The sequence below is a fragment of the Aquarana catesbeiana genome, linkage group LG01, assembly GCF_042186555.1.
Source record: "Aquarana catesbeiana isolate 2022-GZ linkage group LG01, ASM4218655v1, whole genome shotgun sequence".
Taxonomy (NCBI): Eukaryota; Metazoa; Chordata; class Amphibia; order Anura; family Ranidae; genus Aquarana; species Aquarana catesbeiana.
This window is the reverse complement of record NC_133324.1, coordinates 661,418,822-661,445,488: the sequence shown is the minus strand read 5'-3', so window position 1 is coordinate 661,445,488 and position 26,667 is coordinate 661,418,822.

The following is a 26,667-nucleotide window of genomic DNA, read 5'->3' as shown; positions in this document are numbered from 1 at the left end:
TCCAGCCAGGAAGAAGTGGAGGAGCCCAGCTGGAGTCAGGTATAGCATTCTTCTACAGATTTCTGGTCAATAAAGAAATGATCTTTACTAGATGTTATTATTAAATACTAATTGCTGATTGAAAAAAGTGTTTGACATATCAATAGACAGTAGTGGGCACCCAAAATTGGGACAAGAATGACAGTCTGTTATATTTGTTCACATTCAATTTGCAACAGTCAGGAGGTGAAAATTGTGTGTGATTGATGACTAAAAAACTAAAACAATGTCCCTTTATCATACACAGGAAGACCTCAGCCAGGAGGAGGCTGTGGAATTTGGCAGCCAGGAGGAGGCAGGGATTAGTGGCAGCCAGGAGGAGGCGGGGCTAAGTGTCAGCCAGGAGAAGCCTGGGACCAGTTGCAGCCTGACCGAATCGCAGGTTCCTCCCCTCCGCCTTCCATACAAAGGACCCAGGAAGGGGAGTCACGTTCAGGATTCTGCACTCAGGCTCATTCAGGAGGCTTCTGCGTCTCTCAGAGCCTTACCCACTCCTGAAGAGGCCTTTGCCTGCATGGTTGCCACCAAACTGCAGGGCATGCAGGAGGGTCAACGCATCATGTGTGAGCAACTTATTTATAAAGTCCTAACTAAGGGGGTGAGTGGCGAAATCACACCCAAGACCGACGTGATTGAGTTGGACCATCCTTCTCCTCCTCCTGCTGCCACAACTCCACCACCAGAGCCACAGCGTGGAAGGAAGCGTGGAAGGAAGACCAGAGAGTGATGGCCTGGGTTCAGTCTGGTCTGACAAAAGCTGCAGTCTCTTGTATGACCACAGCCTGGGGACACAGATGTCATCTGCTGCTTTCCGGATCTCTGGGACTTCTGGACCAGACTGCACTCCCTTACATATGGACTCCTCAGGCCACCAATTTTGCTTGAAAATAGTTGCTGTGTGCCCTGGGGTCCAAGGCTTCACCCCTTTCTGCTGTTTCTCCAGCGTTGCCCCCCTCTTTGCTTAGTTGTGAGCCCTTAATAAATGAATTTTTGGGGAAAATTATACTCTCCTATGTGTGTTTTCATCCAAAAAGGACAGTTGGTTGGTGAGGATTCAGGTACATTTCGAAAGTACAATGTGAAATTAACAAGAGACAACAACACCAAACAATCTCCTACAGATTAAATAGAACAACATATCAATGTTGTTGTGGTAACTTGACACAGAAAACACACACAAAAATATTCTGGATTAAAAATTAAAATACAATAAAACAAAGATCAGCCTTGAAAAAAAGACAAACCAACAAAAAATAATATGCCTTAAAACCAAAAAAAAAAAAAAAAAACAACACAAAAATAATGTTTGCAGATGTGACAAATCAAAATATATTGAGGGAATCCTGATAAATAGTAAAGAAATAAGTTTGTGAGAAGTCTGTGTAAATATGAGCAGCAAAGCTACTTCATTCTTCTCACATTATAAAGAAGAAGAGAGTGCGCTGTATTAAACCATTTTTAACATTGCAGCGTGACGAAAGTGCTGTATCCATTCCAAACGCTAATTTTACCCGACCGAGCTGTTCCGTCTCGGAATTTCTTCTGAGCATGCCTGGCACTTTGTGCGTCGGAACAGGCCACACACGGTCGGAATTGACGCAATCGTATTTTGTTGTCGGAAAATTTTATAGCCTGCTCTCAAACTTTGTGTGTCGGAAAATCCGATGGAAAATGTCCGATGGAGCCCACACACGGTCAGAATGTCCGACAACACGCTCCGTGTGTTTTCCATCGGAAAATCCGACCGTGTGTACGGGGCATAACTGTGAGGGCTTACAGTGTTGTGGCAACACACCTAAGGCCCCAATTTCTGCAGAGTATATAGGGCAGGCCCCTACTTTCAAACATCCAACTTACAAATGACTCCTACTTGCAAACGGAAGGAGACAACAGGAAGTGAGATGAAATCTTCCCCTAGGAAGGGAAATTCTCTCCTGTAAGAGTTAATATGGGAAAAACGTGTCTCCTTTCCACTGATGCTTTATCACCAATACTTGTTTCACAAAAAACCCCAAATTGTCAAAAAACATTTGTCATGTGAGGTAAAATCTTCTGAAGAGTTGCACAGACAGCAAAACAAATGTAACAGGGGTGATAACCCTTCCCTATGTTTTCAAAAAAGATTGAAAAATAGATTTTTTGGCTGGAGCTACACTTTAAAAATGTACCAGTTCAAAATTACAAACAAATTCTACTTAACAACAAACCTACAGTCCCTGTCTTGTTTGCACCACCTGTATACAGCTGTTCAGAGGGCCTGGGGCCCCACGCCTTTCCTTTTTTTAATTTGGGTGCGGGGTTCCCCTTAATATCCATACAAGACCCAAAGGGCCTTGTAATGGATTGGGGGGGGGGGACCCATGCCGTTTGTCTCACTGATTTTCATCCATATTACCGGGTCGGACATTACATTAAAGCTTTAAGCAGTTTTACATGACTTTTATTACTTTAAAAATGTCATTTTGTGGAGGGACTGTTCTAAGCACGGGAAACAAGCGCCACTGTACAGGCATACTATAGACACCCCCCAGGTACGATATTTAAAGGAATATTTCACTTTTTAGGACAATACCATGCAAATTAGCCTTTAAAATTAGCACTCTTGAGTTTGAACGTTCAAGTCCCATAGACTTCAATGGGGTTCTAACCTTTGTGCGAATTTACGGTCCGTTTGCAGGTTCTGGTGCAAACCGAACCGGGGGGTGTTCAGCTCATCCCTAATGGGGGAAAAATGTCCAAAAAAGGTAAGTATTTCAGCTTTATAAAGGGAAAAAAATAATATCTTCAACCTGGAACTCTGCCAAAAAAGACAATTATACGAAACTTCCAAGCAATGTTTCATATTACTATTTCTCGCATCAAATATCTGTGTGCTAAGTATACCTTTTTTTTATTCATAAAGGGGAGAAAAGACTCAGAACATCTGAGAACACCAGGGTCCCCCACCTCCTAAAGAAAAGGAAATCCCCACACCACAAACAGGAGAGGTTTATGAAGTGGGCAAAATAGTGATGACAACAGGTGAGTGTCTGAGACCACAGCTTCAGGTAATAGATGGATGCCTGCATATTTATAATACATGGTGTGTTTATTTATTTTAGGTGATATGGATGTTGTAGAAAAAGAATCTCAATTCACAAGTGCAAGTGCACACATCCTCATCGGGGAGATCATGGTGTGCAATCGTGATTTACAGAAGATCACGGAAGACATCAATGATGTGGAAAAAAGACTCAAAACATCATTGATGTTTTAGGTAAAATCTAAAACACCCCAAAATTCTTCTAGTTTATTTGTATTTTGATTATTTTCACACATTTTAAATATTTTTTAGAAAGCCAAATTTTGAGGATGCCCACAGTGTGTCAACATGTACTATCTGCCATCACGGGATATCTTGGTACGCGTTTTGGGGGTGCAACCCCTTCCTCGCAGCTAAAGTAGATGAGAGGAAGAGGTTGCACCCCCGAAACATGTCCATTGATCCCCCATGATGGGAGCTAGCACATGTTGACATTAGGCATGGGATCAGGAGGGAAATCCCCATTTTGGCTCTCAATTTGTGTGCATCTTCAAAATTTGGCTTTCACAGGGGTGACATCACCTCTTCTGATGAAGGCAATATCAACACAGTTTGGACATATTAATGTCTGATACTGCCTTCACTTTGTCAAAGTTGAACTTTGTAAGTTCCTGAGCTGTGTATTGTTTTATGGCTTTAAACATGCCTGTTTTAACACAAAAAAGGCTATTTGTACAGTCAAAAACAAAAATGTTATTACTAAAATATGTTGGTTTGTTCAAAAACCCCTTTCTAACGCACATGTGAATGTGCACAGAGTAAAATTTTTTCTAATCAACAGTGTGTGGCGTCTTCTTTCAATGCTCAATATCATTTTTTGGACTAAGTTGGTGCTTACACTGAAATGGGGGTTATTTACTAAAGGCAAATCCACTTTGCACTACAAGTGCACATTCAGTGCAGTTTCAAGTGCAGTTTCATGTGCACTTTTGCAGTGCACTTGGAGTGCAAAGTGGATTTTCTTTTAGTAAGTAACTCCCACAGTGCTTTATAATTCGCCACAATCAGGCCATTTTCGTGACTCACCATGGTGCTGAAAATGATGTACATTTTTATCAGTAATGCATTACATACATTAACAACAAAAACAAGGTGTGTGTGTGTAGCAGACCTACAACATAATAACAGTTTGCTGAAGAAGAGATTGTCACCTCATGTATCAAATAAATTACATTTGCACTATTGAAGAAAATGACCAAAAAGAAAAGCCCATTGGCTAACCTAGGAGACAGCTAAAATAAATACAAGCAGTAAATCAAAGGAAATCTTATTTCAGATTAAATAAAATATTTATTTTTAAAATGTTTCTTAAACATTTTCTGGCATATCAGTGGCCCCCCTACCCGCAAAATACTCAACATACTTCTGTCTTACTTCGCAGGTGCTTTGGGGGGGGCAAGCCAGGACGGCCAGCTTCAAGCGCCATCAGAGTTTCTTCTTAAAGTCCGGCCTCAGACCCAACTGACAGAAAGCACTGAAAAACAGAAAGGTCTGAGAAGAGCGAGCTGAAAATCAGATACGAGCGGACAAGAACACACTGAAAATCAAATACGTACTATAAAATACGCACTGAAAAACAAATGCGAACTGACTACACGCTCTGAAAACCAGATACGAACCCACAAGCACAAACTGAAGAGCAGTAATGATCGGAAAAGCACGAGGCTGAAAAGCACGAATCATCTCTCACGAAACTTCTACTAACATGAGATAAGCAGAAGGAGCCCAAAGGGTGGCACACTGGCTATTGAACTTCCCTTTTCTAGTGCCGTTGTACATGTTGTACCTCACCACGCTCTTGACGTTCGGAATTTCCGTCAAGATTTGTGTGACCGTGTGTATGCAAAACAAGTTTGAACCAACATCCATCGGAAAAAAAACATGGATTTTGTTGTCGGAATGTGCGATCGTGTGTACGCTGCATAAGAGGTGGATTCTAAGAGAGTAGATTCTAAGCAATAGTGTTTCAACAGGGACCCTCTCACAGAAGTTTGGGCTTAGCTGCAGGTTACCCCCAGGTCACTGAACAATTACGCACAGTTGTGGAGGAGGACAGCTGCCAGGTAATGAGGAACAGGAATGTGATAAGGGCAAAAGGCACTAGTCAGCTGGGAGCAGGGGTAATTTGGAAGCTGTGAGATGGTACAGCAGAGTTTTGGACTATAGATGCTGCAGAGACTGCAGGGGTGGAACAGTGGAGTCTCAGACTGTGGATGCCTAGAAGAGCACAGAAGCAGCAGAGGCTGAGGGTACTGCAAAGGCTGCAGGAACAACTGAGGTACCATGGATTCAGCTGCAGCACAGCAGATGTGTAGCAGAGTCCGTGGATGTTGCAGAGGTGCTGTAAGTACAACAAGGTGGATGTTGCGGAGGTGCAGTAGATGCAGAAGTGCAACGATGATGTAACAGAGACTGCAGGCATAGCAGAGGTGCAGCAAAAGCAGTGAGTGCAGTGGAGATGCAGCAGAGTCTGTGGATATGAGGCAGAGGTGCAACAAAATTTGTGGGCACAACAGAGATACAGAGTCTAAGGATGTTGCAGTAGAAGCAGTCATATCACATTGTTGCGCCACTCTTATGAGGCCATAAGAGATAGAGGAGGCGCTAGCATGAATGGCATGCCTCAGTGAATTAAAAGGCTTAAAAGCGCAACAGAATCAGACTTGAAACAAGTATGGCATAGTTTGATAGTGCCAGGCTTGCAGGGGATTCAATTATAGTAATGCGGTTCTTTAACCACTATAATACGGAGCACTTATACACCTTCCTGCCCAGACCAATTTTTAGCTTTCAGAGCTGTCGCACTTTGAATGACAATTGCGCATGGTCATGCTACACTGTACCCAAACTAAACTTTTTTGTTGTTTCTGTTACAAAACCTTGTAAATAAGTAAGTTTTCTCCTTCACTGATAGGCACTGATGGGGCTGCACTGATGGGCACTGACAAGGTGGCACTGATGGGCACTGACAAGGTGGCACTGATGGGGCACTGATAGGCGGCACTGATTGGCACTGAAAGGCGGCACTGATGGGCACTGATAGGCAGCACGGATGGGCACTGATAGGTGGCACGGATGGGCATGGATGGGCACCGATAGGTGGCACTGATGTACACTAATGGATGGTACTGATGGGCATCACTGACTGGCAGGTATTCTTGTTCGGCACTGATTGGCATCCATTGTGGGCACTGATTGGCATCCATTGGGGGCACTGATTGGCATCACTGGTGGCCATGGGTGGCATACCTGGTGGTGACTAGTGGTGGGCATCCCTGGAGGTCCTGGTGGCGTCCCTGGTGGTCCAGTATGGGCATCCTCAGGGGGGCTGCACTGAAAATCAATCAGCACAGACCCCCCCGATCGGCTCTCCTCTACTCGCGTCTGACAGATGCGAGTGAGGAAAAGCCGATCAACGGCTCTTCCTGTTTACACTGTGATCACCCGTGATTGGACACGGCTGATCACGTGGTAAAGAATCTCTGTCAGAGACTCTTTACCTAGATCAGAGTTGCAGTGTGTCAGACTGACACACCACAACAATGATCGCCGCAATGGCGCACAGTGGGCGCGCAGCGGCTTGATATCCTGGCGAAGTCATATGACCTCCGGTCAGGATATCGCAACCACTTTGCCAACGTCATATTGCTATATGGCGGGCGGCAAGTGGTTAAAGTGGTTCTAAAGTCAGAAGGTTGTTTATCTTCATTTATTCTATGCCTAAAGATAAACAACCTTCTGTGTGCAGCAGCCCCCCCTAATACTTTCCTGAGCCCCATCTTGATCCAGCGGTGAGGCACAAGAGTCTTGGCTGTCCAGGACTCTCCCTTCTCATTGGTTGAGACAGCAGAGGGTGCCATTGGCTCCTGCTGCTGTCAATTAAAATCAGTAAGACAATGAGGAGAAAGAGGGGGTGGGACCAAGCTGCGGCTCCATGTCTGAATGGACACACAGAGCTGCGGCTCGGCTCAGGTGCCTCCATAGCAAGCTGCTTGTTGTGGGGGCACTCAACAGGAGGGAGGGGCCAGGAGCGTCAGCAGGGGACCCAAGAAGAGGAGGATTTGGGCTGCTCTGTGCAAAACCACTGCACAGAGCAGGTAAGTATAACAAGTTTGTTATTTTTAAACAAAGACTTTAATATCACTTTAATATGCATTGCTTACTTGACAATAAGTAGGCAAAGCAAGGTCAAGTCTGATATTATGTGCAAACAGGCAATCATAGTATATGCACTCTACAAAAGAGTGGTCCCGACAATACACAAGAAACAAATGAGCAATCATCAACATACTATAAACAATTGGGCAATCATGACAATACAGGCAATTGTTGCAATCTGTGGGCAACAAATGGGCAATCATTATGATACATGGGTGACAAACAGTTAACTAGTACCTTATAAGAGAAACTAACAGTCAATTGTGACAATACATGGGCAGCAAAATGGGCAAGCTTGACTATATGTGGGCAACAAAAGGGCAGTGGTTACAATTCAATGGCAAAAAGGGCAATTATGATAATATGTTGAAACATATGCCCATTTCGAGTTTACCTTTAAACTACAACAAAGATTCTGATCCTGCAGAGCCCCAGTTATGTGGGATCAATCACATCTCTTGGCTAATGTGTAATTTTTACCTACATATTGACTGATTAGTCACAAGATGATTGATCACAAGCAATTCTCTTCAGTGGGCCTCCTATAATGGTGAGGAGTGCTGCCACTCCACCCGCTCTTGCTCACTCCTGAGATAGACTGGGATTTGTAGTGTGTATAGAGCAATGCACATGACTGCAACTAATGTGACTGCTTGTTCCAAACTAAATAAGTTATAGGGAACAAAATGGTACACCTCTTTACACCCCTGACAAAATTAATGGGGGCTTTGTCTCCTTCTACTGCCTCCTTTACAGCTCTAAGGTGACATACACACAGGACGAACTGACGTCTTATTTAGACCCTATCGACATCCCGGCCCTGACAGCAAGGTACCGTGACGCGCTGGATGTGCTTTCGGTAGAAGAACTGTTGAAGGCCCTAAAAACACTCCAATCTGGCAAGATCCCCGGCCCTGATGGCATACCAGTTGAATTCTATAAACAATACGCTGAGGAAATAGTGGTCGGACTACACACAATGCTACGGGAGGCGCACAAATCAGAGGAACACCCAAGCTCTTTGAGCGAGGCAGTGGTGGTAGTAATTCCTAAGCCTGGGAAGGACCCTTCTCTATGCTCCTCGTACTGCCCAATCTCATTGATAAATTTTGATACAAAACTGCTGGCCAAAGTTCTGGCCAACAGATTGAACACGGTTATACTAGCATTGGTGCACCCGGACCAAACGGGGTTCATGCCAGGGAGGGGCACGGACATTTAATATTAGGCGACTCTTTACACATATGGCCAGAGCACATCCAGAATTGGCGGGAGTGATGGCCTCACTGCTTACCTCTGGGGGGTCCTTTCCAGGTTTGGATTTGGCCCTAGATTCATGACATGGCTGTGGATGCTGTATGCTAATCCGAGGGCCAGAGTCCGCACAAATGGCTGCCTCTCGGACAGCTTTCCCTTGGAAAGGGGTACGTGCCAAGGGTGCCCCCTATCACCGGGACTATCTGCGCTGGCAGTAGAGCCCTTAGCCATAGCCCTACGTGCAGAGGAGAGGGTAAGAGGCATAACAGTGGGCGTGATAGAGGAGAAGGTGTCCCTCTACGCGGACGACACCCTGCTCTACCTTGCAGATGCCTCTGGGTCACTGGTGAAGGCTCTGGAGCTATTTGACCAGTTTGGAAGGTTCTCGGGAATCCGCATAAAATGGGCCAAGTCGGTTCTGTTCCCGCTGCACCCCTCAGTCCCTAGATTAGACACGGGTACCCCTCTCAAATGGGTGGATGAATTCACATACTTGGGTGTTAAAATCACTAGCACGACGGAAACATTCATAGAACACAATGTACAGCCTCTCTTGTCCCAACTGACTGCTAAATGTGCAGCGTGACGTACCCTCCCACTGACCCCAGTCGGTAGAGTCAATCTTTTGAAGATGGTATATCTCCTGAAATTCTTTATTTTTTCCCGAAATACCCCCTTGCATATTCCCAGGGCCTTTTTCAGGCGTCCTGAGGGTATAATGATCTTGTTTGTATGGGCTGGGAGACCACCCAGAGTGGCGAAACATATACTGTACCTTCCTCTCTCTGCAGGAGGCTTAGCGATGCCCAACTTCCTCATATACTATTGGGCGGCAGTCCTGGTCACGGTCAGATGGTGGTTTTCCCAGCCCAGACAGAACCCGGCAGTGAGACTAGAGGCGGCTATACTAGGGTCCTACACGGCATTGAGCAACCTCGCATTTAGGGGAGTCAAAGCTCCACAGGATCTGACAATACCTATGAAGACGATGCTTAGGGCATGGAAAAAGGCCAGAGCAGTTTATCACAAGCCAAATTGTGAATCCCCACACACTCCACTATGGGGTAACCCCACTCTACCCCATTTGAATGACATTCCGGACCCATCATACTGGGCTGGGTGGGGGATAACCACCCTGAAACATGTTATAAGAGACGGGAAATGTATGCCCTTCACGGAACTGAAACGCACATATTCTCTTCCCAACACCTCAGAATTCAGATTCTGGCAACTAAGACATGCCATGAAGGCCCAGTTCCCGGAGGCATTGACACCCGAGTCTGACTCTATCGAGCGCCTCCTCAAATCCAGCATAATGGGAAAACCCCTCTCCACCCTCTACCTATGCCTGACGGTAGCCTATGACATCAAGCCCACGCGCACATTCAACAAATGGAGGGAGGACATTCTAGCCCTGGGAGAAGACGAATGGGAGGACTGTATATCCACCTTTATCCCATCCATGATAGCAGCCAAGGATAGATTTATCCAGTTGAAGTTCATCCACAGGGCGTACTACATTCTCACATAGAATGGCCAACATATACCTGAACTTAGACCCCTCATGCCCCAGATGCAACACAGAAGTAGGCACATTCTGGCAAATGGTGTGGGCCTGCCCTAAAATCCAGGCCTACTGGGAACAAGTAGCAGGGAAACTGAGCGACGTGATGGGGACACTGGTACCAAGGGAACCAATGGTGCTCCTGCTGAGCTATTTGGAGGAGGTTGAGGGGGACAGGTATGCTAAACTCTGCATTACTTTCTCGCTATTCTACGCCAGGAGGGAGATAATGATACACTGGAAGTCGGCCGAACCCCCCACACTGAAATCCTGGCAAAAGGCAGTTGATCAGTACTACCCCTGTACAAACTCACCTACGAGAATAGGCAGTGCCCGGCTAAATTTGACAAATAGAAACTATTTAAATGCACTTGCTATGTAACCGATGACTCCCCCCCCAGGGGGAGAGATTAAGTACCCTAATGATATTGTGGACCGGACCTAGATGGGAATATACTTGGGAATTATCACCGGTTGAGAAATGGTAGAAATTATGCTTATATGGATTTGTAGGATGCTAACATCTGAATATGGATATTTCTGATACTGTAACTAATAAATATTTGATTGTCGCAAGCTGACTGTATTGTAATACTGATTTGTTAAATAAAAACTTTTCTGTTAAAAAAAAAAATAAGTTATAGGGGAAAGGAAAGGTTCAGCAGCTCATGCAGAACGATACAAGGAGGAAGACAACACACTTATGCCCTGTACACACGATCGGACATTCCGACAACAAAATCCATGGATTTTTTCAGACGGATGTTGGCTCAGACTTGTCTTGCATACACACACGGTCACAAAAATCTTGTAGGAAATTCCGAACGTCAAGAACGCGGTGACATACAACACGTACGACGAGCCAAAAAAAGGAAGTTCAATAGCCAGTGAGGCTCTTCTGCTTGATTCCGAGCATACGTGGAACTTTGTGAGTCGGAATTGTGTACACACAATCGGAATTTATGACAACGGATTTTGTTGTTGGAAAATTTGAGATCCAGATCTCAAATTTTGTGTGACGGAAATTCCGATGGAAAATGTCAGATGGAGCCTATACACGGTCGGAATTTCAGACAACAAGCTCCCATCGAACATTTGTTGTCGGAAAATCCGACCATGTGTACAGGGCATAAGAAACAATTTCATGAAAAATCGATTACAGGGCCATTAATTAATGGTTATGATTTGATTATGTTAGGACAATAATGAGATCGTTTTACAAAAAAAAAGTGAGAAATGCAATTACAAAAATACAACCATGAAGGAAGTAGTAACATTTGTACGTTAACAGAAAGGAAAACTTAAATAGTTGGCATGTTTGTATTCTAATAATATGTTTTCTTTTGGATAATTTTAGTAAGTTAATATTCATATGTTAATTAAGTACAACACCATCCATTTAAGGACAGTAACGCTGCCTAAAAAAATATTGCATTTGGTTTGTGACAGCTGTTTTGTAAAATTGCAAACAAATATGCTTAGTGAGCCGGGAATTGGATTTATCTTTTATGTCTTCCAAGGCCATGAAACTTCCACAGCTTTTGGACTTCTGTAATTAATAGACAATAAAAGTGCAATTACAGTTTCTCAAAATATTGTATATTTACAAAACTGTGTACAAGCACTGTATAACTTCAAATGTGACCATATGCATTACCTAGTGGAGTCCAGGTAGGTGGTATTTTAAGTGGGAACACCAGTTTATATTGTGTTGTTTTAGGCCGGATTCACACTGGTACAACAAACGCTCTGACATTGGGAGCTCATGTCGCATAATGTGTGAAAATCAATGTTTCCCTATGGGAGCCGTCTTAAGTCGGTCCAACTTTGAAAATGCTCCCTGCACCACTTTGGTCCGACTTTGATCCTACTTCAGCCCATTGAATTTTACTAAAGTCGTATCAAAGTCGGATCGTCGTCTTGACTGATCCAACTTTAACATGCGACTTGTGCTCTGATGATCTTGAAGGGCAACTCCACGCCAATTTTTAAAAAAAAAACAGCATGGGTTCCCCTCCAAGAGCATGCCAGGCCCTTCGGTTTGGTATGGATTTTAAGGGGAACCCCCACGCTGATAAAAATGGCATAGGGGTCCCCCCTAAAATTCATACCAGACCCTTTTCTGAACACACAGCCTGGCAGGTCAGGAAAGGGGGTGGGGACGAGCGAGCGGGACCCGCCCTTCTGAACCGTACCAGGCCACATGCCCTCAACATGAGGGGGTAGGTGCTTTCTGTAAAGGCGGCCCTGCATCCCCCACCCCAAAGCACTTTGTCCCCATGTTGATGAGGACAAGGGCCTCTTCCCGACAACCCTTGCCATTAGTTTTCGGGGTCTGTGGGCAGGGGGCTTATCAGAATCTGGAAGCCCCCTGGCTATGCACTCTTTTGGAGAGAGAGGGTAAAAAAGAAAGGTGGCGGTGTCTGTCTCTGTGAGAAGTGATCTCAAAGCGAGTGTGAAAGAGAACTTAGTTATTGCAGAGTGTGATGTGGCGAAAGCATTATGGGTGGAACTGCATACAGATGTGTGTAGTTCAAAGTTAATCACTGGAGTTTGTTATAGGCCACCCAATGTTATTGAGGAGGTGAAGACTGAGCTCCTCGCACAGATAGAAAGGGTTGCAGGGGCTGGGACAATGATAATAGTGGGGGATTTTAACTACCCGGAAATTGACTGGAGTAATGGCACTACTGGAACAGTTAAAGGGAAAAAAATGTATAAACCTATTACAGGACAATTTTATGGTTCAGTTTATTGTGGTAATCTCAAACCATGCAGAGCTTATAACTAATGTTCATACAAAAGAACATCTGGGTAGCAGTGACCATGGACATGATTTCATTTATATTACATTATTTAATGTTAGCTGTAAGCAACAAACACATATGGGAAAGATAAAAACACTTAACTTTAAGAGAGCAAATTTTCCAAGGATGAGGGCTGCTCTCCAAAACTTAGACTGGGAGAGAATATTGGCATCGATTAACACAGAACAGAAATGGGAATTCTTCAAAAAGACTGTATGTGAACTCACTGCACAGTATATTCCCATGGGCAATAAGTTTAACCACTTGCCGCCCGCCATATAGCAAAATGACGGTGGCAAAGTGGTTTCAATATCCTGACCGGACGTCATATGAAGTGATCAGGATATAAAGCCGCTGCGCGCTCCCGGGGGCGCACATCGCAGTGATCGTTGTTGCGGTGTGTCAGTCTGACACACCGCAACTTCGATCTAGGTAAAGAGTCTCCGATCTTTGACGGAGACTCTTTACCACGTGATCAGCCATGTCCAATCATGTAAATAGGAAGAGCCGGTGATCGGCTTTTCCTCACTCGTGTCTGACAGACGCGAGTAGAGGAGAGCCGATCGGCTGCTCTCCTGACAGGGGGGTCTGTGCTGATTGTTTATCAGCACAGCCCCCCCTCGGATCCCACCCAGGACCACCAGGGAATGCGCCCAGAACCACCAGGATGGCCATCCATACTGGACCACCAGGTATGCCCCCTGGACTGCGATAGCGCTGAAAGCTGAAAATTGGTCTGGGCAGGAAGGTATATAAGTGCCCTGTATTGAAGTGGTTAAAAGGCAAAAAATAAAACCTATCTTGCTCACTGCCAAAGTTAAAAAAGCTATAAATAATAACAAAAAAGCTTTTATAAAATTTAAAAATGAAGGAACACAATCATCCTTTAAATGTTACAAAGAATATAACAGAATCTGTAAAAAAGAAATCAAGGATGCAAAAATTCAAGACGAATGACAGATTGCAAAAGATGATAGGACAAACCCCAATAAATTCTTCAAATATATTAATAGTAAAAAGGTCAGGTCTGAGCATATAGGCCCTTTACAAAAAAATCTAGAGTGGGTAACTGGGAACAAAGAGAAGGCAAATTTATTAAATACCTTCTTTGGCTCTGTGTATACAAAGGAGCATGGGGGAGCTCATGTCCATAATGGGGATGGTAGTGACACAGCCCCAAATGATCCACAATGGCACAAAAGTGATATGGTCCAAAAATATTTATTTAGACAGAATAAAGGTGGATGAAGCACCTGGACCAGATGTCATCCAGCCACGGATCCTAAAAGATTTGAGCTTTGTCATTTCAAAGCCATTTTTTCTAATTTTTAAGGACTTGTTAATGACTGGAATGGTACCACTGGATTGGCGTAGGACCAATGTGGTGCCTATATTTAAAAAGGGATCAAAGTCTTTACCAATTAACTATAGACCTGTTAGTTTAACTTCTATAGTCAGGAAGATACTCGAGAGTTTAATAAAAGACCACATAGATGAGATAGAAGTTGTCAAACAAACCTGAAGTGGTTAGTAAAACCTTGGACAGAGGGGTGGCTGTAGACGTGGTATACTTGGATTCTGCAAAAGTGTTTGACACAGTTCCCCACACACAGCTAATGTGTAAGGTAAAGTCTACAGGCTTGGAAAGATCAATTTGTAAATGGATAGAAAACTGGCTAAAATACTGAATTCAGAGAGTAGTGGTTAATGATTCATACTCTGAATGGTCTAAGGTTATCAGTGGTGTACCCAAGGTTCAGTGTGGGAACCCTTACTTTTTATTATATTTATGAATGATATAGGATCCGGGAATAAAAGTACCATTTCAGTCTTTGCAGATGACACCAAGCGATGCAGTGAAATAACGTCCATACAGGATGTCTCCAACTTACAAGCCGACCTCAATGCACTGTTTAATGGGGGCTAAAAATATGCATGCATCATACATACTAGAGGGCGTACAACTGGGGGAATCCATAGTGGAGAAGGATCAGGGTGTTCAGGTAGATCATAAGCTTAATAATGGTATGCAATGCCAAGCTGCAGTTTCCTTTCTTGTATTAAGAGAGGTATGGACTCCAGAGAAAGAGATATAATTTTTCCCCTGTACAAATCATTAGTAAGACCTCATCTGAAATATGCAGTTCAGTTTTGGGCACCAGTTCTCAAAAAGGTTATTGGGGAACTGGAGAAAGTGCAGAGAAGGGCAACCAAACTGATAAGAGCATGTAGGAGCTCAGCTATGAGGAAAGATGAGAGGAACTGAATGTATTCTCTCTTGAGAAGAGGAGATTAAGGGGGATATGATCAACATGTATAAACTCATAAGGGGTCCATATAGTGAACTTGGTGTTGAGTTATTCACTTTAAGGTAAACACAGAGGACAAGGGGGGCACTCTTTACGCCTAGAGGAAAAGAGATTTCATCTCCAAATTCAGAAAGGTTTCTTTACAGTAAGAGCTCTGAAATTGTGGAACAGACTCCCTCCAGAGGTGGTTCTGGCCAGCTCAGTAGATTGCTTTAACCTCTTGCTAACCAGCCGCTACAGTTATATTGCGGCAGGTTGGCTCGGCTTGCTTGAATCGCGGTAGGTGTACGTCGGTTCATGCATGAGGTTCTGTGGGCGTACGCGATCGTTCTCGGCCGACAGAACGGGAATCTGTCTTCCTGCTATGCAGGAAGACAGATCTGTGTGTTGTCCCAGACAGCCCATCCCCCCACACAGTTAGAAACACACTGAGGGAACATATTTAACCCCTTGATCGCCCCTGATGTTAACCCCTTCCCTTCCAGTGTCATTAGTACAATGTCAGTGCATATTTTTAGCACTGATCACTGTAATAATGTCACTGGTTCCCAAAAAAGTGGCAAATAAGTCAGCTAGGTGTCCAATCTGTCCACCATAATGTCGCAGTCCCTCTAAAAATCACTGATCATCACCATTACTAATAAAAAAAAAAAAATAATAATAAAAATGCCTTAAATCTTTCCCCTATTTTGTAGACGCAATAACTTTTGCGCAAACCAATCAATCTATGCTTATTGGGGTTTTTTACCAAAAATATGCAGAAGAATACATATTGGCCTAAATTTATGAAGAAATTTGATTTTTAAAATTTATTTTTTTTTATTGGGTATGATTTATAGCAGAAAGTAAAAAATATTGTTTTTTTTTTCAAAATTGTCAGTCTTTTTTTGTTTATAGCAAAAAAATAAAAAAATCGCAGAGGTGATCAAATACCAACAAAAGAAAGCTCTATTTGTGGAAAAAAACGACATAAATTTTATTTGGGTAAAGTGTTGCACGACCGCGCAATTGTCGGTTAAAGTAGCGCAGTGCCGTATTGCAAAAAATGTCATGGTCAGGAAGGGGGTAAATCCTTCCGGGGCTGAAGTGGTTAAGAAAGGCCTGGATTCTTTCCTAAATCTACATAATATAACTGGGTGCTAACATTTATAGGTGAAGTTGATCCAGGAAATATCTGATTGCCTCTCAGGGGATCAGGAAGGAATTTTTCCCCTGCTGTAGCCAGGGCTGGATTAAGAACATTATGGGCCTGGTGCTGAGGATTTTGGTTGGGCTTTTTATTAAAAAAATAAAATAAATAAAAAACTCAAACAATTTTTTGTTATAACAATTTAAATTAAATAGAAAGAGGGAGGATGAGGATGAGAGAGAGAGAGAGAAGGAATGAGAGAGGGGTGAGGGGTAAGGGATGGAGGATGAGAGATAGAGAGAGAGGGAATGAGAGACAGAGAGGATACACATGAGCATGCATGGGAGCGACATCAACGCAGCCCCGGTCAAGGCAAGTGACCGAAGGCAGAGAACCCTGAAGGAAGACCAGGTGTAGATGGAAGCGCCCGGGACACGTCTAGATTGATCACAGCGCAGCGCTGGAGGGCTCAGTCTGACAGATAAATGTACCCTAATTTGCTAATATGCTGTGCATACTAGTACATTATGGCATCTCCTACCTCAGGGTCTCTAAAAGTAGTAATGTTAGCGAAATTTACTACCGCTTTTATATAACAGGATCCCAGGAGCCTTTCATGGGGCCCTCTACTAACCAGTGCCCAAGTGCATAGTTGTCAACATTTCAAAAATATTTTCAGGGCCAGGATGGAAGCACACTAGCGGAGCTCCGTGAATAGACACAGCCGACAGCTAATTAACTAGCCCACTTGGACCAGGATATGGGCAGGCCTACTCATCAGACTCCCCGCTCTAGAACCTGCTGAACCCCAGCTCAGACCTCCTCGTCAAAAAGCATATCCGAGATTCTGAAAGCCAAACCCGCAGCCTGCAGCAACGTGGAGGGATACAAGATGGCGCGCTCTCAGCAGGAGCAGGAGGTTTTCAGCGAGGATTCACAGTCCGCTGCGGAGGACTCAGGTAGGAGCAGAGCACGCTCCAACAAACCCCTCACATACGCAGACATGTCTTGCTTTGCTGCAGATATAAAAGCCACTTTCTCTGCAGCCATCACAGATTTAAAATCTAATCTCCTAGTGTTATCTGACAAGATGGAGGCAGCGGAAGTGCAGGGGAAGCACAGAGATAAAGCGTTGCACAGACTAGACAAGATTGCCGACACACATGTCTCCCACTTTATTGAGATGAATCGCCACCTTGAGGACCTCGATAACCGAGGACGCAGAAATAATATTAGGGTGAGGGGGATCCCTGAAACTGTGGACAGTGATCAGATAATGCCCGCTCTGGGGAGAGTGTTCAACAGCTTATTAGAAAGGCGGGAAGATTCTGAGATAGAATTCGTCAGAGCGCACAGAGCACTTAGGGCCAGAGGGCCAGACACTGCTCCCTCACGAGATATAATATGCTGCCTCCAAAGTTTCCCTCTCGAGGAAGACATCATGAGGAAAGCAAGGAGAAATGATCACATTATCTTCAACTGTGCACATATTATGTTATACCAGGACCTCTCATAGATAACATTGAAAAATCTCAGGGCTCTGCGTCCCCTCTTGGACAAACTAAGGGAGAAAGATATTAGATACACCTGGCGCTTCCCGTTCGCCCTAGTGGTAACAGTCGTAGGGAAACAGCTTGTGCTACACACTCCAGATGAACTACCTGAGTTCTGTGCAGCTTTGGACATAGAAATGCTTGAACTGCCGGAATGGTACCAGGAGTTTACCCTACCTCCACTCACCAGAAGCCCAACTGGCTCTCCCTTCTCTACCCCTGACAAACAAAAGTATAAGAAAATGAAACACAGTCGTGGTGGGGGAATGCCGCGGGGGACACCTGCTTCACGTCCCACTCCCTCCAGATCCCACAAATCCGATTAAACAAGAGGTTGCCAGGTAGAACCCATCCCAACAGACTCCCAAGACATTGATTAAGCTTCATGCCAATTATCGTACTGCCAGTTTCCTTTCCATTTAGACTTTATTCTGGAGAGGAAGATGAGGATATCATCTCTGTTAATGGCTTGTGTACACACTGCCGAGTTGGGGTTCCACTCTTTTTGTTGACCTTTGCCTATGGTGATTAGTGCCTTAAAGGACGTACCCAGTAGCTCCACCTTATGACAGGTTTTGGAGATTAAAGAAGAGCATGGGAGTGCACCAGCACTTTTGTACAATACAGGACGCTCTTGTTGTTTAAACTCTAGATCGACGGACATGAACTATAGCTGAACTGAGGTCAGATAAACTGGTCAACACATTTATCTGTCACTGGAACCCAGACATTGACTTTCGTTTACAGGTAGCAGATGTCCACGCGTTATACCATGTGTTAAAGATGTTAAATCACCATTGTAGGGGATCGTGGGGTGGGGGTTCTTAGATAGGCCTGTCCTACTTAGGCTCCATGCTAAATGTTGCCTCACAGAGGCTGTGTCTCTCCCGTTCTCCATTCTGTTGAATTATTTAATAACTACTTTATTACAGGTTCTTATTAGTTCTGGCTGTTGGCTTACCACGCCACCACAAAGTATACCTGGGTTGAGCCCTCTTGACCCAGATATACTACTTATATACTTTAGCAGTTTACATACTGACTAAGGTGTTACACGATTGCTCTACGTGTAATAGGATTCAGTTCGATTGTTGAATACCCTGTTGCACTAACGTTTTTCTTCTCTCTCTCTTATCTACTTCTCTACTACCCCCCCCCCCCCTCATCTTTCCCATTTTTTCAAAGATCTGCAGAGGAGACTGGTCGTTCTCGAACTTCCTGGATCTTGATCCAGATAACAACCATTGACACCAGGTATTCGATATTATAGATGGCTTACTCATTACTGCAGAAATCCCCCAGGGTGATATCACACAACATTCGAGAATTGAATGTCCCAGAAAAAAGGACATCACTCCTAAGAGAACTGAGAAAAGGTAAGCCACATTTTGTTCTCCTTCAGGAGACACACTTTAAGACGGGACATATACCGAAGATTACAAATGCCTACTTTACAGCAGTTTACAGTTTCGATTCTATTGAGTAAAGATGCGCCTTTCACTCTCAGTGATAGACTAATAGATCCGGAGGGAAGGTATATCTTTTTCAAGGGAACTTACTATGATAGACCTATTACGATAGCAAACGTATACTTTCCCAATTCAGCACAAGTGACCTTCTGCCAAAAAATAGTGAGAGAACTGATGGGGTTTACAGCAGGACTACTCGTTCTGGGAGGGGACTTTAATGTACCACTGAACCCAGTAGTGGACTCCTCATCAGGGAAATCCTGCATTAAATATAGCGCCCTTAAAAGAATCAAAACCCTTCTTAGCTCCCTACAACTAATAGATGCCTGGAGATATCTCAACCCAGACGCTAAAGACTACACGTTCCATTCAACCCCACATAATCGTTACTCACGTATAGATTTCTTGTTCATCACACAACGAGACCTACAAAAGGTGACAGCAGACCACATAGGAATTCAGTCACTATCCGATCACGCACCAATATATCTAACGATTGACATAGGCCCACCATCACCTAGATCAAATTAGTGGAGACTTAATTCTTCACTGCTAACTGACCCCGAACTACTTCCCAAAATCACAATGGCTTTATCAGATTACTTTAGTTCCAACGTTACCTCAGACGTAGACCCTATGACAATTTGGCAGGCACACAAATGTTATATAAGGGGAAAACTCATCAAACTAGGCTCTCAAAAAAAAAAAAAAAAAGACAGGAACAGGAAATTAAGAAGCTAATAAACAAAATTACTGCACTAGAAAACAGTCATAAACAATCTTTATCGATACAGTCGGCCACAGAATTACTTGAAACACGAAAGGCTCTGCAACAAATAATAGAGCATAAAACCAAAATCCTATTATTTTTCAAGAAAGCAATTTATTATGAATCAGGTGATAAAACAGGGAGACTGCTTTCCAGAGCTCTGAAAGAAACTGACATAAAAAACAACATAGCAGGGATCAGATCGCAGAAAGGGACTACCGAAGCTATAGCTTCACAATTCCAACAATTCTACTCGACCCTATATAATTTAACTCAACAAAGCAACCCTCACTTTGTACAGGATAACAGGATAAAACCCATTCAGAACTATTTAAACGATAGTGGACTGCCCAAATTAGAAGACACTGAGACTTCACTCCTAGAGGGAGAAATAACAGAGACAGAGATCCAGGCAGTAATTAAAGAGCTTAAATTAGGGAAAAGCCCGGGCCCCGACGGCTTCACGTCGATTTATTACAAGACGTTCAAAACCGTTTTAATATCCCCACTGAACAGAGCACTGAATGCTTTGTCCTCACCCAACAATGTACCATCGGACTTTCTATCTGCCCATATTACAGTTGTTCCAAAACCAGGGAAAGACCCAGCTGAATGCTCTAGCTACAGACCTATTTCCTTACTAAATCTAGACCTAAAAATACTAGCAAAAGTGATAGCAAACAGACTAAGACCCCTTTTACACTCCCTGATAAGACCAGAACAGGTAGGTTTCATGCCTGGCAGGGAGGCACGAGATAACGTGATCAAGGCCCTATTACTGACACACGGGGATTGCGAAGGCCTTCTCCTGTCCACGGATGCGGAGAAGGCATTTGATAGAGTCGCATGGGACTATATGCTAGTAACATGTAGACACGTTGGTTTGGGAACGCACGCAATGACTTGGATTTCCTCCCTATATGACAAACCTTCATCCAAGCTAAAGATCAACGGCACACTGTCAGATAGGGTCTTGATTACAAATGGTACTAGGTAGGGGTGTCCATTGTCACCGCTACTATTTATTATTTCATTGGAGCCATTCATCAGGATGGTTAACTGAGATAACTCAGTAGCAGGTTTCAGAGTGGCAGGTAGGAAATATAAGATTGCAGCCTACGCTGACGACCTTTTGTTTTTTTTGACTAACCCCCACACCACAGTACCCAACCTGATGAAACAGTTCGCACATCATGGCTATCTATCAAACCTTAAAATAAATTTCACTAAATCTGAAGCTATGAACATCTCCCTCACAGCAGAAAACCTGAATAAAGCCAAAACCAACTGCCCCTTTAGATGGGAGTCCAATGCTCTTAAGTATCTAGGGATATGGATAACACCAAACTTGACATCTATCTTTGAGTACAACTTCCCCACTTTACTACAAGAAATAAGGAAAGACCTACAAAAATGGAACCCTAAATATCTGTCTTGGTTTGGAAGGGGGGCGGCCTTAAAGATGGTCATACTCCCCAGACTGTTGTATCTTGTCAGAGCACTTCCTGTTAAGATACCACAGCATTACAATCTACCCTATTAAATTTTCTTTGGGGACAAAAGAAACCCAGAATTAGATTTTCACTTCTCACTAGACCAAAAGATCAAGGCGGGATGGGGCTTCCAAATTTTTACAATTACTATCTAGCTTCCCACCTCACAAGAGTGATAGATTGGCACTGTCATGCAGAGTCAAAGGACTGGGTCATATTAGAGAACTCTCTACATCAAATTCAATTGAAATTCTCCCCGTGGACTTCGTGGAGAGAACATTGTCCCTCCCTTAAAAACCACCCATTAACTGGCACGACACTGAGTCTGTTCCACAACATAGCTAAGAACACGGAATTGACCTCCAACATTAGCCCACTCACCCCTTTGATGAACAACCCAGATTTTCCTCCAGGTCTAAAGAATTCCATCCTACAGGCCCCTGGTCACAAACAACCCCCCATAGCAAAAAACTGCTTTGATAAGAGCCAGATTAAAGATTTTACAACACTTAAGAAGGACAATGAGCTTACAAGACTACCCCTGTGGTCATAATTTCAAATCCATGACTATCTCAATGGTAAAACTAGAAAACCATTCCGCTCTAGGAAGCTGACAGAGTTGGAAGAAATTTGCAGCAACGGTTCACAATTTAATAGAGCGACATCTGTCACTTACACTTGGCTCCAACAGATAAAAGTGATAAAAGAAGACAGATTCCAGAGTGCATGGTCCAAAGCTTTACAAACAGAAATCTCTGACAATCAATGGAAAACTGCATGCATCCTCTCACATAATTGCTCTATTAGCACCAAAACTCAGGAATTGTCATACAAACTCCTGACACATTTGTACGCTACACCTGACAAACTGAAGAAGTGGTTTCCGCACACTTCAGACATTTGCTGGAGATGTGGGGAAGAGAAAGGCACTCTCATACATGTATGGTGGGAGTGTTCAATAATAAGCACTTACTGGAATAAAGTCAGGGAGCTTGTGAGGCAGATCACGGAGACCAGTCTTAAACTTAACGTAGCCTGTTGCCTGCTCCACATCACCAATTTCTCAATTAAAAGCTACAAACGATCTTTAACAAAACATCTCCTTAATGCGGCTATGTCGCTAATACCATGTCACTGGAAAAAAGCATGTCCACCATCTATTCAAGAATGGCTAAAGAAAATTAATGAAACTTGTCTCATGGAAGACACCCGAGCCCAATCCTCGGATGAAGCGGAAAAAAACCTGAGAACATGGTCCCCGTGGTTCAGGCAACTATGAAACATTGATGAACCAGTAAAGTGCTCCGAAATAGGAACAGGACTCTCAGATAGCGTGTTGATAGGAAGGACCACTCTCCTCCAGATCATACTTGCCAAATACAAAAAGCAATAAACTATAACTGCAATAATTACCCTTATGCACTCATACCTCCCCTCTTACCTTACTATTTCTCTTTCCCTCTTTCACAGCTCTCCTTACGTACCAAAAATCAAAACTAGCTACTTAAACTGACTTCATCCATGATATCAGAAATTAATATAAACAGATAAGAATTACTTAGAAATGTCTATACGCATCTGACGCATACATTTTTTTCATTTTTTTTTACTTACCTAAGCATAGCACTGCCTGGAAAGGTTATGTTTTTGTACTTCCTAGCTGTTTCCAGAATCATAAGGATATTCTGTTGTGTAATGTAAACAATGCTTTGATTTGTACTGTACAAAATACTCTCACAATAAACTTTTGATGTTAAAAAAAAATAAAAGTGGGAAGTATGTGCAGGTGAAGGAGAGGAATGTGGAGGGTATAACAGTGGGGACTATGTACAGGAGAGGAGTGGGGGGGGGGGGGGTATGATAGTGGGCAGTATGCACAGCAGAGGAGTGTGGAGGGTTGACAATGGGCACTATGTACAGGAGAGGAGTGTGGAGGGTATGCCAGTGGGCAGTATGTACAGGAGAGGAGTGTGGAGGGTATGATGGGGCAGTATGTACAGTAGAGGAGTGTGGAAGGTATTATGGTGGCATTATATACAGGAGAGGAGTGTGGAGAGAAAGACAGTTGGCAGTATGTAGGCAGCTGTGGTGCAGGGCAGCCTAGCAGCCTAGTTGGCTGCAAGAGGTAGTGGGTTAGCAAGTGTATATTCTCATTTTCAATGTCTATTTGATATGTTTATGTGTACATATGTTCAGAGCTGTTTGGCATCTATATTGTCTCCAGCACAATTTTGGAGAAGCCTGGTGTCCTGATAGGACAAGCAAATCTTAAGAGAATTGGTCGGCCATTTTTGGGTGGATACTTGATATAAGAAAGCCCAGCCACGTTTCAGTTCAGTTCCCGTGTGTACACAGACAGGGGGGGAGAACCTACTTGTCAGGGAGAGTTAGGAGAAGATAGGAAGAGTGTTCCGGCCTGTGAGGGATAGCTCAGGGTTCTTACAGAGTCCTGTATCAGCAGTCCTGGTTGGATGAAAGACTCCCCATTGCGGATAATAAATCCGGTGTCCTCGCTTGTGAAGGAGGGACGAGTGTATCAGATGCCTATATCCATCTGCTGAAGGAATACCGCTGTTACTGGGTAACTTGTGTGAATATCAGCCTCTACAGATACGCATTATGTGCTTGGGTTTATACTGTGTCAGTCAGTCGAAAGTGACTATAGTGCTGATGAATACAACTACTGCTTACATCAGAAGTGACTGTGCTGTGTATCTATGCCTCAATGCTTGGAGTGAAACTACTTGCATTACTGCTGTAAATACGCTTTCTACTACCATCTCTCCGGTAATGAACATTGCCCGGTTTATAAAGTCAATACGTGTGATTCCCTCTGTGAAGGCGCTACACCCTACACCCGCTTACATTTTGGTGTAGTCGGCAGGATGTCTGAGCCATCATCCTCAAGCGGGGGAGTGGCTAGAGGGTCAATCATGGCACACAGAGTGGCTTTGGCCCTGATTCCAAAATTTAATGGCACAAATATTCCCCTGACAGACTTGGTGGAGAGATTGGACAGTTCGGTCAGCTTGTTCGAAATACCCACAGCACACTTTGCAGATTTGGCGGTTAATGCGCTAGAAGGAGAAGCCAGCCGGGCTGTGATGGTTCTGCCCGAGAAGGAAAGGGATAGCAGAACAGCTATTGTGGGCCGCCTAGAAAGCCTGTATGGCGAGAGTATCTCCATAGCCGAACTCCGGAAGAGTCTCTATTGTCGGGAGCAGCACGACCGAGAGACGGAAAGGGATAGCAGAACAGCTATTGTGGGCCGCCTAGAAAGCCTGTATGGCGAGAGTATCTCCATAGCCGAACTCCGGAAGAGTCTCTATTGTCGGGAGCAGCACGACCGAGAGACTATCCCTCAATTTGCAGTGGCCTTACAGGAAATCTGGTGCCGGTTGGAGGAGAAAATTGCCCCCACCGAAACTGGGGTCCCCAACCCTGATCAGCTTATCCGGGACCAGTTCCTCACTGGTGTATGGTCCTCTTCATTAAAGAGAGCCTTAAGGGATCGAGTGAGGGCTGATGGTACGGTGAAATTCGCTGCTATCCTACAAGAGGCCATTGAGAGGGAACAGGAAGAACCAGGCCATGAACGGGTTGGTGCCAGAAGCCAGGTTACCCTCACTCATGGAGCCAGGTAGCCAGTGGAGTAGGAGGAAACGCCTGCCCCATGCCCTGCCACCACCTCCAATGCAGGGATGCCCTCAATGGAAAAGGTCATACGAGACCTAGTTGATATGGTCACCTCCCTCAGGCAAGAGGTGGCAGCCCTGCGGAGCGGGTCCGAACAACCTTGGGCGGCGATCAACCCCCTCCGGAGGGACCCCGATACTGACCGAAAATGCTGGCAGTGTGGATGGCTGGGCCATGTCGCAAGGAATTGTGTGAGACGGGGAGCCCAGAATGTACAAAACTATCCTTTAGGCTAGAGATTCCTGTGGCGGAGGGGCGACCCATGGGAAATGTTCATTCACTGTCTCAACGTGATCCTACAATGATTTCTGGGTGCCCAGTGGCAACAGTGATGTTCAACAGACAGCTGGCCAGATGTCTGGTGGACACTGGATCAGAAGTCACCACTATGGCCTATTCGTTCTACCAGCAACATTTTGGGCTGACCCCAACTCTAGACCCCTCCTGGTTGAGGCTGAAAGCTGCTAACAACCTACCAATTCCAGTAGTAGGGGTCACTTGGATGTCCATGAAAGTTTATGAGCAAACAATCCCTAGGGTCGGAGTCGTGGTGACCCAAAAGTCCTCCTTCCCAGAAATTCCAGTGGTGTTGGGTATGAACGCCCTAAAAGAACTGGACTTAACTCGCCTTCTGCTGGAGGCATCAACGCAAGCATCCGGGCAGTCAGAACCACAACTGCAGAATCTGATCAATGCTTGTCGGACTGTTCAGACACAGAGTCATAAACACACAGAGAAGGTGGGGGTCATCCGTCTCCCTGCCCGTCATCGGGTTATTATACCCCCACATCAAGAGTTGGTGTGCCTCCTTCCTGTGGTAGCTAGAAGACACGTAAAAGGGGACACTGTGATGGTCGAACCACAACGCAACCTGGAAACCAAAAGTGAATGGTTGGTAGCCAGAACTCTGTCTGTTGTCCAGCAGGGACAAGTGTTGGTGCAACTGGGTAACTTGGGATCCACGCCCACGGACATGGCCATTGCAGACTTGTATACAGTACCCAAAAGCTGCATTACTGATCCATGCCCTGGGGTGGAGGCCACCTGTGCTGCTTTGCAGACGGCTCTACCTGATTCAGCAGAGACCCAGCTCCCGAAATTGTTAACACAACTGGCACTTCCGGTGCAGGAGATGACAAAGCAACAAGCTCCAGCAACTAGTTCACAGACATTTGATGGCATTCTCTCAAGGCCCTGAAGACTACGGCTGTACTAATGCTTTGGATCATTCTATCCACACTGGAGACATGGCTCCTATTCAGGAAAGGTATCGTAATATACCCCCGGCTCTTTGCCAAGAGGTCAAAGACTTATTATGTGGCATGCTGCAAGGGGGGGGTGA